The 18,457-nt window shown below is 40.0% G+C and overlaps 1 pseudogene; it reads left to right on the top strand.

The window, feature by feature from the left end:
• The first annotated feature begins 8,957 nt into the window (after window positions 1–8,957).
• LOC102828803 lies at window positions 8,958–10,006 on the top strand (annotated as a pseudogene).
• Window positions 10,007–18,457: the final 8,451 nt, after the last annotated feature.

Raw genomic sequence — 18,457 nt, 5'->3', positions numbered from 1 at the left:
AGAAAGACTGACAGGAAGAATACAAAACAATTAACAGCTCTCTGACTGACTACTACAAGAACAAGCTAGTTGCCAGCCTAGGAGACATCAATGTCAATGGGAGTCTATGGAACATGGTCAAATTCAGCCCAAATCTTCATTGCTGCCTTTTCCCTACTTCCACTTACCAGTAGATCAACACGGTCACCAGCAAGCTTACATACCTTCTCATGTGTTCCCTTTGAAGTTCAATCTTGGAGGGGCACTTGTACTGAAGGGACTTGATTATTTGCCTTGACAGCTCCCTGGTGAACAACTTGCTTGTTCTTGTAATATCCAATCATACTGCTGGGTTTTTTTTGTTTGTTTGTTTTTTGTTTTTTGTTGTTTTTTTTTTTACTTTTCCTAGTCCTTATATGTTTGTTGGAAGAAGGAAATGTTTGCCTGTGCATTCCAGCCTACTCTTCTGATGGCTTGTCCTAAGGGTTTTGGACTTGCTTACCTATCCTCTAAGGAAGCCGGTGACGAAGTGGAATAAGTCATGTACTGCTAGGTGCTAGGTCTGTAAATCTTTCTTCATAATCCCAAGGAACTGTTATACTGTGTCTTATAGGGTTTTTATGAGCTGTTGTTAACTGGAGAGTAGTGCGTTTGGACTTTTTGTTAGCTAGCCTTTCCCATGATGTAAAACCTATTTAATATTAATATATATATATACATGAAGCAAGCAAAAGATCATTAAAAGCCAGGAAAGAAAGAAAAGACCAAAATTGATGTCAGAAGAGAATCTGTAATTTACTCCTGAATACAGCTAAGCTAAAGTGACTAGAATAAATAAGGATGTCAAAGAACTGAATAGGAAATTTCAAAGGACAGCTTGAGAAGACAAAGTCAAATATTATAATGAAATGTGCAAAGACCTAGAGTTAAAAAACCAAGTGGGAATAATATGTTCAACATTTCTCAAACTGAAAGAACTAAAGAAAAAACTCAAGCCTCAGGTTGAAATATTGAAGGATTCTATATTGAATGAATGATGCAGGAATCATCAAAGAAGATGGAAGGAATACACAGAGTCACTTTAACAAAAAGAATTGGTTAATGTTCAATCATTTCAAGAGGTACCATATGATCAAAACTGACCGTATTGAAGGAAGAAGTATAACTACGTTGGCAAAAAACAAGGCTCCAGGAATTGATGGAACACTAATCAAAAAGCTTCAATAAACTGAGGCAACACTGGAAGCACTCACTTGTCTATGCCAAGGACTTTGGAAGATAGTTACCTGTCCAACTGACAGGAAGTGATTCATATTTTTGCCCATTCCAAAGAAAAATAACCCAACATAATGCAGAAGTCATCCAACAATATCATTAATAGTGCATGCAAGTAAATTTCTGCTGAAGATAATCCCAAAACAGCCACAACAATATACCAACAGGTTGCTGCTAGAAAATAAAGTTAGATACAGACGACAATGTGGAACAAGAGATATCAATGCTGATGTCAGATGGCTGAAAGCAAAGAATACCAGAAAGATGTTTACCTGTACTTTATTGACTATACAAAGGCATTCGACTGTGTGAATCATAGCTATGGATAACATTTTGAAGAATGGGTATTCCAGAGCACTTAATTGTGCTCATGAGGAACCTATAAATAGACCAGAGCCAGTCACAACAAGGGGATACGGAAGAGTTTAAAATCAGGAAAGGTGTAGGCCAGGGTTGTATCTTTTCACCAAATTTATTTAATCTGTATGTTGAACAAATAATCTGAAAAACTAGTTACATGAAGAGAATGTGGCATCAGGATCAGAAGACTCGTTAACAACTAGCAATATGCACATGACACACAACCTTGCTGGTTGAAAGCAAAGAGGACTTTAAATACTTACTGATGAAGATCAAAGACTTCAGCCTTCAGTGTGGATTGCACCTCAATGTAAAGAAAATTAAAGTCTTCACAACTGGATAAATACATAGCATAATGATAAACAGGAAAAATTTAAGTTGTCTAAGACTCCATTTTGCTTGTATCCACAATTAATGCTCATGGAATTAGCAGTGAAGATATCAAATGACATGTTTCATTACACAAACCTGCTGCAAAAGACCTCTGTAAAGTGTTAATGAGCAAGAGGTCACTCACTTTGAGGACTAAGGTGCCTGACCCAAACCATGGTATTTTCAGTCACCTCATATACATATGAAAGTTAGACAGTGAATAAGGAATAATAGATACATTTGAATTATTATGTTGGCAAAGAATACTGAATGTACAATGAATGGACTGCCAGAAGAACAAATCTGTGTTGTAAGAAGTACAGCCTGAATTCTCCTTAGAAGCGAGGATGATAAGACTTTATCTCTCATACTTTGGACATGTTATCAGGAGAGACCAACCCCTGGAGAAGGATATCATGCTTGGTAAAATGGAAGGTCACCAAAAATGAGCCCCCCAATGAGATGGATTTACACAGTGGCGGAAACAATGGGCTCAGATATTGTCAACAACAATGAGGATGGCACAGGACCATGTTTGCGGTGCATAGGATCGCCATGAGTCGGAACCAAAGCAACAACACTTATCAGCCACTGTGTTAGCTCTGTGAACAAGAGCTAACAAGATGGTGAACAAGACAGGAAATAATTCTGCTTCTGCATTCATACAGCCTGTATTCTAAGGAAGGAAACAAGGATTACGTTTTTTTTTAATGAGACAAGAAATTGTATTAAATGCTAAGAATAAACAAAAAAGTTGAGATGGAAAAATAAAGGATAACCTACTTTGATTATGGTACTTGGGGAGGAACTTGCTGAGAAGTTCATATTTAAGCTGACCACTGAAGGTTATATGAAAGGGCAGATCTATGAAAGGTAGTAAAATGTTCCAAGCAAAGAGAAGAACTTAAAGAATGAAGCCAGTGTCACTGAATTGTAGCTGTAGAAATGAGATAGACAAGAGATTGTTATGTTCCAGAAACTGGCAAAAGGCCACGATTGCATTTAAGAGAAAGAGGGAGAAAGTAATATCAGATGAAGAGATATAGGGTCTTTTACATCATCAAAGTAATTAATATTTCATTGTAAATAGAAAGAAAAGATGGGAGATAGTTTTAAGTTAAAGAGTAACAATTTTAAGATTACTCTTAATTGTATGGGAAGAGTTTGGAAGGAGCCAGAAGCTGGGAGATGAATTGGGAGGTAATAGCAGTGGTCCAGGTTGGAGGTGGTGGCTTGGACAAAGATGGTAGCTACAGCAAAGGAGAGAAGCAGACAGATGGAAGTTAAATCTTAGAGATAAACTATCAGAGCATGCTTTAGTTGCACAGCAAGTGGCTTCAAAAGGAGGGAGAAGAAAGAATGGGCCATCTTAATGGAGTTGGAAGGAACTTTAACACCTTCTCACTAGATAGCAAATGAAAAGGCCCAAAGGGATGGAATGATGGGTGATAAATGCCAGAATATTTTGTAGATTCATTGCAGATCCAGGATAAAAACTCAGTTCCTCATTTTTATCAACAATTCGATAGAAGAATCCTAATCAAAAGGGAGGAAACACAGAACAGAATTTCACATTCTCAATGGAATCCAAACTTTCTGGAGCAACTGAGATTGAATGAGTCCCAAACAATATTGTTCTGAAATCATCTTTAAACTTTAAGTCTTAAACCAAAATTAGCCCCTGAAATATCTTTGAATAAAAAACTAGCTTTCTTAATTAGTAAAGTAGTCTCCTTTTTAAGCATTGTGCTCTTTAAAGAATTATCTATTTGAGACTCAAATTGGCAACAACAACACAAAAAGTTGAATGGAAGTTTAGGGTGTAGTGAGTTTCAGATAATGGCAGTGGAATAATATGGGAAAAGATAGCAAGAATAGTAGTACAGCTTAAAAAGTGTAACTAATGTCGCTGAATTATGCACGCAGAAATGATTAAAATGGTATATCTTTAGTTGTGTATACTTTCAACAAAAATTCTTTAAGTTCCTGATCCTCATCCTTGCTGTCTTATTTCCCTTCCTTCTACTAGAAGAGCCAAACCACCCACATGGCTTCAAGCAAGAGTGTAAGAACAGGTGTCTGTCTGTGCATGCCACATTCATAGCACTCTTGATCCCTTCCATCCTGGTGCCTTCTGAGTAATTAGGTGGAAACCCAATAATTTGCTGCCCATCACCTGTAGATAAAATCAGATCCATTAGTCTTTGACATGGATATGAAACACAATGACAATGATAACTTTTAGTCCCTTAACTTTTAGTCAGATATTGATCTTAATGCTTTGTATATATGAGGGTGAATCAAAAATTATCCACACTAGTCCACCAAGGACATAGACATGGAGGGCTAGAGCTGAGGGTGAAGCGTCCAGCTGATACAAAGTAAAGGGAGATGCACAAGAATACCCAAATGTAGAGATAATACGCATTTGACCTATCCTCAATGGCTTGATGACCAGAACTCAACTAGAGGAAGATTTTTTTTTTTAAATTTTTTTTAATAAAGGAAATAGTGTAAAATCTTACAATTTAATGAACTTGACCTGTATTTATGAATGCAGTAGCTCAAAATACCAACTGAGAGGGAAGGCGTCTTCACATCAAGTATCAAACCTATCCTCTCTGTATACAAGGTTGATAGGGACAGGCAACTAAGATAGTGGCTACCTAAAATGAGGGGGCAATAAAGGCATGAAGTGACTGGCTTGTAAGTTTTCAAGAGGGTGTTTAGATTCAGAGTGTGTGGGGGAAGACAGAATTCCCACTGAATAGTTTTCATCTTGTCTAGATGGGTCTAGTGAAAAGAGATGGGGATAAGATTCTTATGATTCAATAGTGAATAATTGTTACCATGACTAATTGTGACTGTAAAGTTTTGTAACAAAAAGCGGGGAGTAGTTAGTCTTACAGTCCAGGAAGAGTGGACCCTGGGACCATCAAGGAAGAAAAGCACAAGTGGAATGTGGGACCCTATCCAGAGAAGAAGCAACACCAGCGATGGAGGCAGAGATGAGGACATGGAGAGAGAGAGCAGCTGAGGACTCTAGACTCATGGAAAGAGAAAAGCTGTGTGCTGGCAGCCAGAAGTCAGGCTTACAGAATGTGTCCTTTGGTTGTTTAAATGATGATATATTCCTGAGTGTTTTCGTGTACATTCCCCTTGCTCCCCTCCCCCCAAAAAAAAAAAAAAAAAACCAGCGTGAATGGAAGCAAATACTGTGGAATGATGATGCACGGAGGAGATTGTAACCATTGCAATGAAACGATAAGTATAAAACCAATGTTCTCCCATGTAAACTATCACTCAATTCACAATAAAAACTTTAAAAAAGAAACACCAGTCCAAGTTCAGGACTGATGACAATATTGAGCGTGCACATGAAATGATTCTGTTGAATAGATAAGTGACATGGATTATGTGGCAAATAATTTTCAAATCAGCCATGATTCTGCCTCTGAAATAATCCATGACAGACTTGGGTTCCGAAAAGTTTGTGTGAAATGGATACTGAAAACAATTCATGGAAGATGTGTTTGGACATCTGCAAACAAAATTTGGACCAATACACAAAGGAAGGTAAAAATTTCTTTTTAAAAAATCATTACTGCTGACAAAACATGGCTTCATTACTACGAGTATGGAATGGAAACATCCTCAATCACCGAACAAGAAAAAGTTCAAAAGTCAACCATCAGCTGAAAACTCAATGTTTACAATTTTCTGGGATTCTCAAAGGCCAATATTGAAACACTATAGGGAAAAATGTTCAACAATCAGTACTCGTTACAGTAAGATGCTCGCTGAAGAACTGAAGCCTAAAGTTTGGATTAAACTCAAAGGATAGCCATCCAAGGGTATTGTGATCTTGCATGGCAATGCATGTCCATACAGCTCTGCCCACACTGTTGACACTCTGCAAAAACTTCATTTTGAGGTGTTAAATCATCCTCCTTATAGTACTGATCTTGCTCCATCAAATGTTCTCCTGTTGGTCCCCTGAAATCAGCCCTTCGATGAAGTGAAGACAGAGATGCATTTGTGGGTCACAGCTCAGCTTAAAACATTTTTTAATAAGGGAATATGAGAGCTTGTTAACAGATGGACAAAGTGTATTGTAAAGTAAGGAGAGTGTGTCAAAAAATATGTATTTGTCTTTTCTAAAAATTGATTAAAATAAATTCTCCAGCCAGAGTGTGAATAATTTTTTATTTTGACTCACCCTCATACTATGTCATATAGTTCTCACAACTACCCTATGAGATGGGAAATATTATTAAAATTACCACAGATCAGTAAAGTAAGGCACAAAGAAGTAAATCAGCTGGCCACTAAGTCCCATGTATACTGTTCATCCTTTCTCACTGCCCAGCTCCCGTATCTGCTTGACAGAGTCTGGGCTCCTTGTTGCTCCCTGGCATCCACTCTTCTCTTTTGAATTTACCTGTTGTGTTTTCTTTTTCAGCTACATGCCAGGAGGTTTTCTGTGGGTGATTATATGGAATAATTAGTCTTTATGTAACCACTGCCTTACAGGATATGAAAGACATAACTTTCAGGCAGCCAGAGAACCCAGGAGGCTGCTTGTAATCACTAGATTTCCTTGTCTGCAGAAGTCATTTTTAATTTCAACCACAAATCACTGTTTTATCTGGGATTGTGTACCTTACCTTCTTCACAAAAGTATAAAAGTGGTTTTGTAGGGAAAGCTTGAGAGGAAGGGTCAGACATCCTGTGGTTCTGTTGCTCTGCTGTAGGTTTCTCATAAGAACAGAAAGCAGATGATGTTTCTTGGGGAATCTATAATTTGGTCTAGCTTACAGCCCTCTGAGTCATAGGACATGGGGGCTGGGAGGGACCTTACAGAGTGCTGGCCCTTTTGGCTACATATCACAGAAACTCACTTCAAATCAGCTAAAGAAGTAAAGAGGATTGGATCTCAGAGAGAGTGGGAGAAAATGTGGAACAAAATTCAAAATAATAACAAAAAATTAAAAATAAAAAAGATGAGATTATTGGTCAGAAAGACTTGAAGAACCTGAGACTATGGTCCCTTAGGGTCTGGAAAGACACTCACCCTCATGACCCAATCTTCAGCCAAGCAGTAGATAGGTTTATAGAGAGGATAACAACACTAGTGTGGTATGCTCACCATGAACTGGTCAATCATTCAAAACTAAAAGGGCAACATTTACCTAAGGAAAAGTCAAAAAGGGATGGGAAGGTGGGTGGAATGGAAATGGGAACCACAAGAAGGAAGTGGGGTAACTACTATTGCATGGAGAGCACAGCAATCATTGAGATGAAACAAAATGTATGATTTGTTGAAGGTAAAACTATTGATCTTGTCTGTAAACCTTAATTCAATTCACAATAAGTTTTTTAAAAAGAGAATTGGGATAGTTCACAGTCCCAAAAAGGATGTTTGAGCCCAACTCAAGCAGAAAACAGGGAAATTATCACCATTCTCTCCTCCTATTTGCTACAACTTCAAAGGCTATAGTGAATCTCCCGGGTATGTGCATACATGCTCTCTGAAACTCACACTGCTCTACCGCTCTCTCTACACTCACCATCCTCCACTACCACCACCACCAGCTTCAAAACTGTTTGCGTGCTGCTATATACAACTGGAAGGAACTCTGGTAGCATAGTGGTTACAAATCAGGCTGCTAACCTCAAGGTCAGCAGTTTGAAACTACCAGCAGTTCTGCAGGAGAAAGATGAAGTTTTCTGCTCCCATAACAATTTACAGCCTCAGAACCCCTTGTCAACAATGTTCTGTGTTGAATATGCACCTAAAGTTGATGAGAACTTTGATTGTGTGGAGGCTGATGATGTTGAGGTCACTATGCATCTGAACCGATGTCATGGCACATAACCACCACCACAACCATATAACAACTGGAGTCCTGGTGTGGTACTGTGCGTTAATGCACTGTACTGCAAAGTAGGGTTGAACTGCATGCAAGGTTGGAGGTACCACCTCTCCTTGGAAACCCTATTCAGGGTCGCTATGGGTTGGAACCAATTTAATGGCACTTAACAACACATAGCAACTACCCCCAAATCACCAATTGCATTATTTGTTATTATGTGGACCAAACATTCAGACAGGGTGATTCTCCTGTTCCATGTAGTTCTGATGGAGATTATTGGTAGTATCCTCTGGCAAATGAGCTGACACAATATCCCAAGTTGACTTCACGCACATGTCTGCAGGCTTGGTGAAATTGACTATAAGACGGGACTAAACCAGTTCTGCCAACTGAGCACCTATACATGGCCTCTCCGGCATGATGGTCTCAGGGAAATCAAACTGTTTCCATGGAAGCTCAGGTCTCCCAAGAAACCTAAGTGGACGCTACACATCTTCTTTTGATCTGGCCTCAGAAGTCTCATAGCAACACACCTACCACAGCGTATTGATGAAACAAGTCACTAAAATTAACTCAGAGTCAAGAGTAGAGCAATTAGGTGCCACCTTTCCAGGAAGAAATATTTTTTAAATTGTGGCCCTCTTTAATCTACCACAGAAAGGTTACTGGCAAGTGTCTACCCTAAAATATTCACTGCTTGCTTGCTCAGCTCAAAGGTAAAGATACATGAGAAATAGAAACAAATATCTGATCAAATGGTTTAGGTTCTCAGACAACAGGGCTTCTGTTGTACTGCTAGAGGATGTCTTCTCTTCCGAGGTGATTCAGGTGGGGGGTTTGGCCACTATGAATCTTGATTATTTGCTAAAAAGGCAAATAAGAAACGATTATAAAGGAAAACCTGTAAAACACATGAAAGGAGGTTTTACAGAACGGTTAAGTTACTTCATAGAGTTGTGAGGATTCAATAGACTATATATAAATGTGTTTAGAACAGTGCCTGGCACGTAGTACTCTATAAGAATTCACTACTAGGGTCTTGCCCAAGATGTCAGCTCTGGGCCTCCGAGCCCAGCCCAGCAAATTCACAACGAAACTGTTTTTGGATACAAGGGTCTGAAGATCCTCCTATACTACATTGCTGGTAGCTTGCCAACAATGTTCTGTGTTGAATATGCACCTAAAGTTGATGCGAACTTTGATTGTGTGGAGGCTGATGATGTTGAGGGCAAAATTAGACAGATCATTCCACCTGGATTTTGTACAAACACAAATGATTTTCTTTCTTTGCTGGAAAAGGAAGTTGATTTCAAACCATTCGGAACCTTACTTCGTACCTACTCTGTTCTCAGTCCAACAGGAGGAGAAAACTTTACCTTTCAGATTTACAAGGCTGACATGACATGTAGAGGCTTTCGAGAATACCACGAAAGGCTGCAGACCTTTTTTATGTGGTTTATTGAAACTGCTAGCTTTATTGACATGGATGATGAAAGATGGTACTACTTTATAGTATTTGAGAAGTATAATAGGGATGGAGCTATGCTCTTTGTGACCGTAGGCTACATGACAGTCTATAATTACTATGTGTACCCAGACAAAACCCAGCCACGTGTAAGTCAGATGCTGATATTGACTCCATTTCAAGGTCAAGGCCATGGTGCTCAACTTCTTAAGACAGTTCATAGATACTATATTGATTCTCCTTCAGTTCTTGATATTACAGCGGAAGATCCATCTAAAAGTTATGTGAAATTGAGAGACTTTGTGCTTGTGAAGCTTTGTCAAGACTTGCCTTGTTTTTCCCGGGAAAAGTTAATGCAAGGATTCAATGAAGATATGGCAATAGAAGCACAAAAGAAGTTCAAAATCAATAAGCAACATGCTAGATGGGTTTATGAAATTCTGACATGAGTAATGCGAGCAGTACAGATGCTATAGACTGCATATTAAAAGAAGACTGATTAGCCCATATAAGAAAAAGCAGAGAGCTTGCTAAAATGAGAAAATGTCTAAGACTAGAAGAACTGACAAACCAGATGAACCAAATAGAAATAAGCATGCAGCATGAACAGCTGGAAGAAAGCTTTCAGGAACTTGTAGAAGATTACCGATGTGTCATTGAACGACTTGCTCAAGAGTAAAGATTCTACTACTATGTACAGGAAGTTTGCAAATTTCTGAACATTGTGCTATGAAATATCCCGTAATCCATGATGACTCTAAATTTAATATCTTGTAACATTTTACTCACATTAAAAGTTATCTATCTTATCTTTAGTTGGATATCTTCTTTTGGAGAGATTGTATATTTTAAAATACAGTTTAGAGTCTATAAGCATATATTGCATTAAAAAAACAAAAAAGACATAGCTTCTGAAATACCACTGCAATTGTGCTTCCCATCTTAATCAGTATAATAAATGCTTAGTTGTGATACCTTAAAAAAAAAAAAAAGGAAAAAGAATTCACTACTATCATTACCATCATCGTTACGCTCAAGAACATTTCCTAGCCTTGTTGTTGTTGTTAGGTGCCATCGAGTCAGTACTGACTCATAGCGACCTTATGCACAGCAGAATGAAACACTGCCTGATCCTGGGCAAACCTCACTACTGTTGCCACACTTGAGTCCATCAATGCTGCCACTTGGCCAATCCATCTCGTTGGAGGGTCTTCCTCTTTTCTATGACCCTCTACCTTACCAAACATGATATCCTTCTTCAGCGACTGGTCCCTCCTGACAATATGTCCAAAGTATGAGAGACAAAGTTTGTCCATCTTGGCCTACAAGGTGCACTCTGGCTGCACTTCTTCCAAAAAGGATCTATTGGTTCTTTTGGCAACCCGTGGCACTTTCAATATTCTCCTCCAACGCCATAACTCAAAAGCATCAATTCTTCTACGGTCTTCCTTATTCACTGTTCAGCCTTTGCATGCATATGAGGTTATTGAAAATACCATGGCTTGGGTCAGGCACACCGTAGTCCTCAAGCTGACATCTTTCCTAGCCTTAACAAGACATAAAAGTTTAACTCCTAAGAGACTGTTGCCGCACTGTAGGATAAGCACTCGACTGAAAGGTCAGTTTAAACCACAAGGTTGGCAGTTCAAACTCACCAGCCACTCCATGGAAACCCTATACAGGGTCACTATGAGTCGGAATCTACTCCACAGCTCATAACAACTACAATGGACAGCAAGGAGAGGAAGAAATGTAGCTTACAACCACCTGACTCCATTTGTATGCAAATTACCAACAGTAATTCAAGATTCTCAAAGTAAACAATTTTCATTTTCATCATTTATGTAATAGAAACAATAATGTCATTTTGAAGCTCTCAGGAACCTATCCCTGTGTGAATCACAGGAATGCTCACACTTCCTAAGGTGATCGTTGAAGGGACTGTTTTGTCACACTGACCACTTTGCTTGGACTTCCCAAAGCTCCAGAGATACTTGTTTCAAGCTAGTGTAGCAAGAACAAGTGGCTTCATCATCAGCCTAAAACTGATTGGGATACCTAAGAGGGGTACTAGAACTTGCCCAGTGAAATAGGCTTCCTGTAGAGCTTTTGTAGTGTATAGGACCTTATTTGGAATCCTGAGGCCCATCCAGAACCTTTGGAGGTGGGACATTCCCACTTGAAAGGACAAACAGACCAGCCTGGAGCAGTTAGAACAACAAAAGATACTTCTTGAAAGAAAGACTAGCAGAAAAACAAAATATGGCAGACTGTTTGGCTATTATAAGAATAAACTCCTGGGAGCTATCAAGGCAAGCAACCAAGTCCCTTCAGGACAAACCCCCTTCCAAGATTGAAACTCAAACAGAACACGTGAGCAAGCATGTAAGCTTGCTGGTAACCACGCTGGTCTACTTATGAATAGAAGTGTGGGAAAAGCAGTAATGAAGACATGGGCTGAGTTCAACCATGTTCCATAGACTCCTTTCGACCTTGAAATGAGAGAGAAAAGAGGAAGAACTGGTTGGTCCAAAGTTTGGGGAGACTTAGGAACTCCATGGACACTGACCTAGCCACGGGGCCCTAGAGCTGAGAGTGAAGCATCCAGCTGATATGAAGTGGGGAGAGGTATGCAAGAACACCCAAACATGCAGATTGTACCCATTTGACCTAGCTTGTATGGCTTCATGATCAGAAGTCTACTAGAGGAAGATAAAGAAGTTTGATACAGGAAGCAAGTGTGATGAACTTGACCTTTATTTATGGATGTAGTTGCTGAAAATACCAACCAAGAAGGAAGGAGTCTTTACATCAAGGATCAAGCCTATTCTCTCAGTACACAGGGTTGATAGTGACGGTCAACTTAGACATTGGCTACCTCAAATAGGAGGGGCGGGGACTATAAAGGCACTAAGTGATTGACTTACAAGTTTTCAAGAGGGAGTTTAGTTTCAGAGAGAGTGGAGAAAGGTAGCATTCCCACTGAATGGATAGGTCAGGTGAAAGGAGATGGGGATAGGATTCTTTTGATTCAGAAGTGAGCTACTGTTATCATGACTAATTGTGAATGTCACAACTTAAAGGTAGAAGATGTGTTAATCTTACAGTCCAGGAACAGAGGACCCTAGGACCATCAGGAGGGTAACATGGGATCATAACCAGAGATGCAGGGACACCAGAGGTGGAGGCAGAGGTAATGGCATGGAGAGAGAGAGCAGCTGAGGACTCTAGACTCATGGAAACAGGAGGCTGGCTTGCAAAATGTACCCTGTGGTTGTTTAAATGATTATATATTCCTGCATGTTTTTGTGTACATCAAAAACAAAAAAAAAGAGGGAATAGAGGAAATACTGTTAACCAATGGTGCATGGAGGGGATTGTAATCATTGCAATGAAACAAGATATTATTGGTTGAGTGCAAAACCAATGTTCTCTCACATAAACTATCACTCAATTCAAAATAAAAGCTTTAACAAAAAAAGAACAAGTGGCTTACCCTCCATCCATCATCAACTGTTGGGGTTAGACTGATGTCAAAACTTATCTCCTTTAGTAAAATGGAGAAAGTTTCTGTTTCTTAGCAAGTGAACTATCTGGATTCCATCACTAAGTTTTAAGACCCTATGAATTCTCAGATGATCAGTACAATTCTTCATTTCTATTTAAAAATAACACTGGTGTGGAAAAATCATATAATACATATTTGCGATTTGAACATCCATTGGTCAAGCCACCTGGCTTTAGTTCTAATATACATTAGGATGGTTCCTTGAAGTTTGGACAGATTAATGATGTACATACAATAAATGAGGTGGAGATGCTAGAAATGCATTGGAAGAGATTGAGATGGGGCTCAAAAGACTCAGGAAGGTGAAAAGGGTAGAATAAATGTATTGTGTGAGACCTGAAAACCTGCCAACTATTCCCAAAAGGGCCTGTTGATGTTGTTAAGTGTCGTCGAGTCGGTTCCAACTCATAGAGACCCTGTAAAGGGTTTCCAAGGAGCAACTGATAAATTTGAACTTCCAAACTTGTGGTTCAAATGAAACCTTGAGGTCCAGTGAATTATCCCACAGTGCCATACCAGGAATAAAAGACTGTATACTGGGGACAGAGGAAATGTTAGTATGGAGCTAATATTGCTATCTGGAATGCAATTATGCTTCTATAGAGAGAATGGGGGTATGTGGAAGCCATTTGAAAAATGGAATTCTGTTTGTAGTATAAAAGCAAGGAAAGATATCCTTAATGTTTGGTAGAATGTTCTCATTGATTCCCAAGCTATGGAGTAAGAGCCATTATAAGAGTTAAGGGGATACCACACTTTGTCAAGATAAAACACCAGAAACAATGTCACATCTCAGGTGAAATTGTAGAAATCAGAGCCATCTTCAAAAAATTAAAGCGTGTATGGGTGGCAATCTCCAGCAATTCTCCTCTCTGCACCTTGCGGGGAAAAGACAATGAATTACCATGAACTTAACTAAGTGCTGACCCTAATTTCAACAACTCTGTCAGATACATATAGTAGCTTCACTAAACAGGTCAACACAGCCTCTGACATGTAATATGTGGCCATTAATATGGCAAATATAGTTTCCTTAAATTGTATCAGTAAAGAGGATCAAAAGAGGTTTATTTTTTACATAGGGAGGAAAGAAATACACGTTCACTATTTACAGGCATCCTGATATGGAGCTGTAGGATAAGCACCTGACTTCTAATCACAAGGTCAGTGGTTCAAACCCACCAGCCACTCCTTGGAAACCCTATACAGGGTCACTATGAGTAGGAACTGACTCAACAGTACTTAACAGCAACAACAACAAAAAAAACATTTAATGTCTAAGGGCTCTCCTTCACAATAAGGCTGCAGAGACTTAGATTGTCTTGATATTCTGCCGAGTATCACATGAGTTCACCAAATCGATAATATCGCTGCCAATTAAACCTCTGGAGCAAGAAGTAAAATACTTTAGATACTCTCATAAGAAACAAGTATGCCAGGATATAGGAGCAAAAAACCAGCAAAGATTATAAAGCCTGCCATGTCAGTGAAGTTTTTAGAGGTAAGATGATCTGTGGTATTGCAGGGATGCTCTCTAAGGAGGAACAGGTTGTAGTGCCTGTAACTCTGTACCATTAAGAAAGCAATGTATTGCTTAGCAGAGTGCTTTGGGGTTTAGAAACAGTACATACGGCATTTGGGAACAGAGCGCCAATCTATATATGAAAAGCTGCAGTTTTGAGTGGGGCCCATACGACTCTGCTGCAGGTTAAGATTGGGGTGCAAGTTGCCCTAAGACTTGGGTCCATGGAAACAGTGGACTAGAGGTATCCACAGAAGAAAGTGTGGTGTCTGGAGTCTGACGAGACCCAAAAGACCAATGACATGACAGAGATATAGTAACATTTTGAGAAAAAACACAACACGGTAGCTCCTGGTGAGTTATAGAACATTGGTAGAAACTGAGTGACCAGGTGACCAGAGTTTCCTATCAAGAAGTGGATATTGTCAGAGCCATCAAAGCACATTGTCAGTTGGGTGCAGCAGCAATCCATTGTTGTAGAAACTGTACATTCACCATCAGGCTAAAGCAGGTTTGGTGGTGTGCCGTGGAGTCAGTTCTGACTCATAGCGACCCTTTACAGGGTTTCCACGGCAGTAAGTTGTTATAGGAGCAGAAAACCACATCTTTCTCCCGTGGAACAGCTCATAGTTTCAAACTTCTGACCTTGAGGTTAGCAGCCCAACTTGTAACTGCTATGCTACCAGAGCTCCTTTAAGTGGATTTAGAAGGCAGAAATAAATCATATGAACAGTTGGTCCAGACTCCCATGACACCTAACTTGTTTTATTGATATCTCTTCCTTAACCCACACCTTTACATAGGCTCCGTTCATAAATAGAATGTTGTTCAAACATATGGATAAAAAAAAAAACCTGCTGCCGAGTCATATTGCCATCATTTCATATAGCAGTCCTATATGGATATCAGGTGTGACTGAGCCACTTTGAAGTCCATAAACTCCCACTCATGAGTGACTCTAAAGGATAGTACTGAAAGGAAATCCCAAAAGGCAGAATTGGGAATCCTGTACTTGGTGGTACACTGTATGTTATGTCTTTGAAGAGATTGCAGCTGGCTAGCATTTGAAGGCTATTCTCTGGCAGACTGGGCTTAATGAAGAGAGGGAAGGTTAGAAGACAAGCTGATCTGAGTAATGCAAAGGATATTTATTGAACACTGTTTTCTTTCATTCTCAGGTCTTTCTCCAGCACCTGCCACAAAGGCTTCAACCAATTTCATACAGATACAGCCTGGTAATGTCTTGTGTTGAGCTGCAAAACTCTTTCCTTTCATTTCCTGCTTCAGTTGTCTGAAGTCACTGCATGGAATGCCTACAGAAATCTAGTCAGCATTCATATGCATATGCCCATGTCCATGTGGCCACCCTTAACTAATGGGGGAGGGCAGACTGATGGAGAAATGCTTCTTCATTTTGTCCCTCGTAGGGAACAATTCTCTGGTAGTGTCGTGCTTACAAATTGGGCTGTGAACTGGAAAGTCAGCAGTTTGAAACCACCAACTGTTCCGCAGGAGAAAGATGAGGCATTCTGCTCCAGTAAAGATTTACAGCCTCAGAAACCCTGTACAGGGTTGCTGTGGGTCAGAACCAACTCCATGACACACAAAAACAACAACAAAAGGAACAGTTCTAAGATACATTTCACAAGGTTCCTCAAAAGTATCTTGGAGATTAAGTGACAGTTACCAATATTGGTGGCCAACTCTTTAACACACCTTTGCATTGATTCTCTCTCAGTGGTTTCATCCTGGCTCGTGTGAACATCTCTTTCCAGCTCCCCGCTCAGTGACATCACAATGAAATTGACCATGGTATAATTCTTTACCACAAAAATAGCAAATGCCACAAATCAAGGTAGTACTTCAATTTTTGTTGTTTTGCTTTGGTTCCAGAAAGTCAGCTGATAAATATTTACCAACCTACCACTCCTTTCTTCCCTTCCCTCTTTTTCCTTACACTTGCTTTTCCCACTTCTGTTACCAAATAAACCACTGGCATACAAGACTTTGTACCAGGCTCTGCTTTCACAAGCACCTAGGCTAAGACAAAGATCTGCCTCACAGTATTGTTATGAAATTTAAGTGATCGCATGATGATGGCCAAGACTGAATAGCCAAGACCTACTAAAATATTTGAGGACTAAGTTATGCCTGACCCAAGCCATGGTATTCTCAATAACCTCCTGTGCATGTGAAAGCTGGACAATGAACAAGGAAGATCATAGAAGAATTGATGCATTTGAGTTATGGTGTTGGAGGAGAATATTGAAAGTGCCATGGGCTGCCAATAGAACTGACAAATGTGTGTTGGAAGAAGTGCAGCCAGAGTACTTCTTGGAGGCCAGGATGGCCAGACTTCATCTCTCATCCTTCAGACATATTGTCAGGAGGGACCAGTCACTGGAGGAGAATATCATGTTTGGTAAGGTGGAGGGTCAGAGAAAAAGAGGAAAATCCCCAACGAGATGGATTGGCAAAGTGGTAGCATCAATGGCCTCAACTATCAAAGTGGCAACTATTGTGAGGTTAGCCCAGGATCAGGCAGTATTTCGTTCTGCTGTGCACAGGGTTGCTATGAGTCAGTATCGACTCAATGGCACCTAAAAACAACAACAACCACCAAAATATATGCACCTTAGATGGTTTTGTATTTCTTATCATTTCCTAGTGATCATGAGACCAAGGTACTTAAAATTTGAACAGTTAGGAATCCTGAGGTAGGAAATAAGATGGGCCTTAGGAGAGAGGCAGGGCTTGATGGAGGCTAGGGTGGAGGTGCAGTGAAGTTCGCCATCAGCCATATCACAGAATACCAGGCAAAGCAGAGCCAGGGCACAGCTCCAAAAGTCAGAACCACAGAGATAGGAATATTTTTTAAAGTTTGAAGGCTTATTGCTAGTGGAACTTGAAGCTGGAGTAAGAAATCGTGTATTTTTGAATCTGCCGGGCTTGGAGGCCCAGAGCTGACGGCAAGGGCCAAGTGGGGAAGCAGAAACACCACAGAAAAATGCCACGGGAACCTTGGAGCAAAGATGAATAATATACTTTGTCAGTTTTGCTTTGGTCAGATTTTCTTTTTTTTTTTTTTGTAGCTGGTCATTGTCCCCCCCACCCACCCCACTGTTTGAGCACCTCCATTCCAGTGACTGGGGGAGGGGAGGCCTGAGAAAGTGGACACCCCCCACCCTCACCACTGGTGGATTCTTCTGCCACGCATGTACACAGATACTCAGCCCAAGAGCAGACCCTGAACTTTTTTTTTTTTTAAATACGGGAAAGGCGAGGACAGGGGTGTAGAGAGGGAAAGAGAGTTTAAAAACAAAACAGGCCAAAAATTAAATTAAAGGCTGAAGTATAGCAAAACAACCAACAGTAGCATCTTGAAATCTCTCAGGCAGCTTTGAAAGCAAGAAGCTGAAGAGAAGACATTAAAGCCATACTCAAAAAGGAGCTCTGGTAGTGTAGTGGTTATGAATCAGGCTGCAAACCACAAGGTCAGCAGTTCAAAACTACCAGCTGCTCCTCGGGAGAAAGATGAGGCTTTCAGCTCCCGTAAAGATTTACAGCCTCGGAAACCCTGTTCAGGGTCACTATGGGTCGGAACCAACTTGACGGCACTTAACAAAAACAACATATTAGGCTACAGATTTTTTTTTCTTTTTCTTCTCTTCCTCCTCTCCCTTTTCTGTGATTATAGACTGCAGTATTCAGTCTAGTTTTGTTTTCTTTTTTTTGTTGTTGTTGTTATTGTTTTTTGCTGGTGCTATTTTGCTGTTTTATGCTCCCCCTTCTACCTCTGGGAGACTCTTTTTCACCCTATATTATCCAAGAAGAGTCAGCAACTGTTACCATATAGTCAAGCTACAATCACACTCTATAAAACACCAAAACCCAGGCAAGAACCAACACCAACTGTCATATACCTGGGAGGCAGACAACACCTGTGAAAGTTACTCTAAGTTAAGCAATAAGAAGAGTGAAAAGGGAAGCCCACATCCTGATCGCATCTACCTGGAAGCAATCAGAAAGCATAAAAAATA

Source organism: Chrysochloris asiatica, unplaced genomic scaffold (assembly GCF_000296735.1).
Source record: "Chrysochloris asiatica unplaced genomic scaffold, ChrAsi1.0 scaffold00067, whole genome shotgun sequence".
In the NCBI taxonomy this organism is placed as follows: domain Eukaryota; kingdom Metazoa; phylum Chordata; class Mammalia; order Afrosoricida; family Chrysochloridae; genus Chrysochloris; species Chrysochloris asiatica.
The sequence above is the reverse complement of the archived record's forward strand: the minus strand, read 5'-3'. Positions and strand labels throughout refer to the sequence as shown.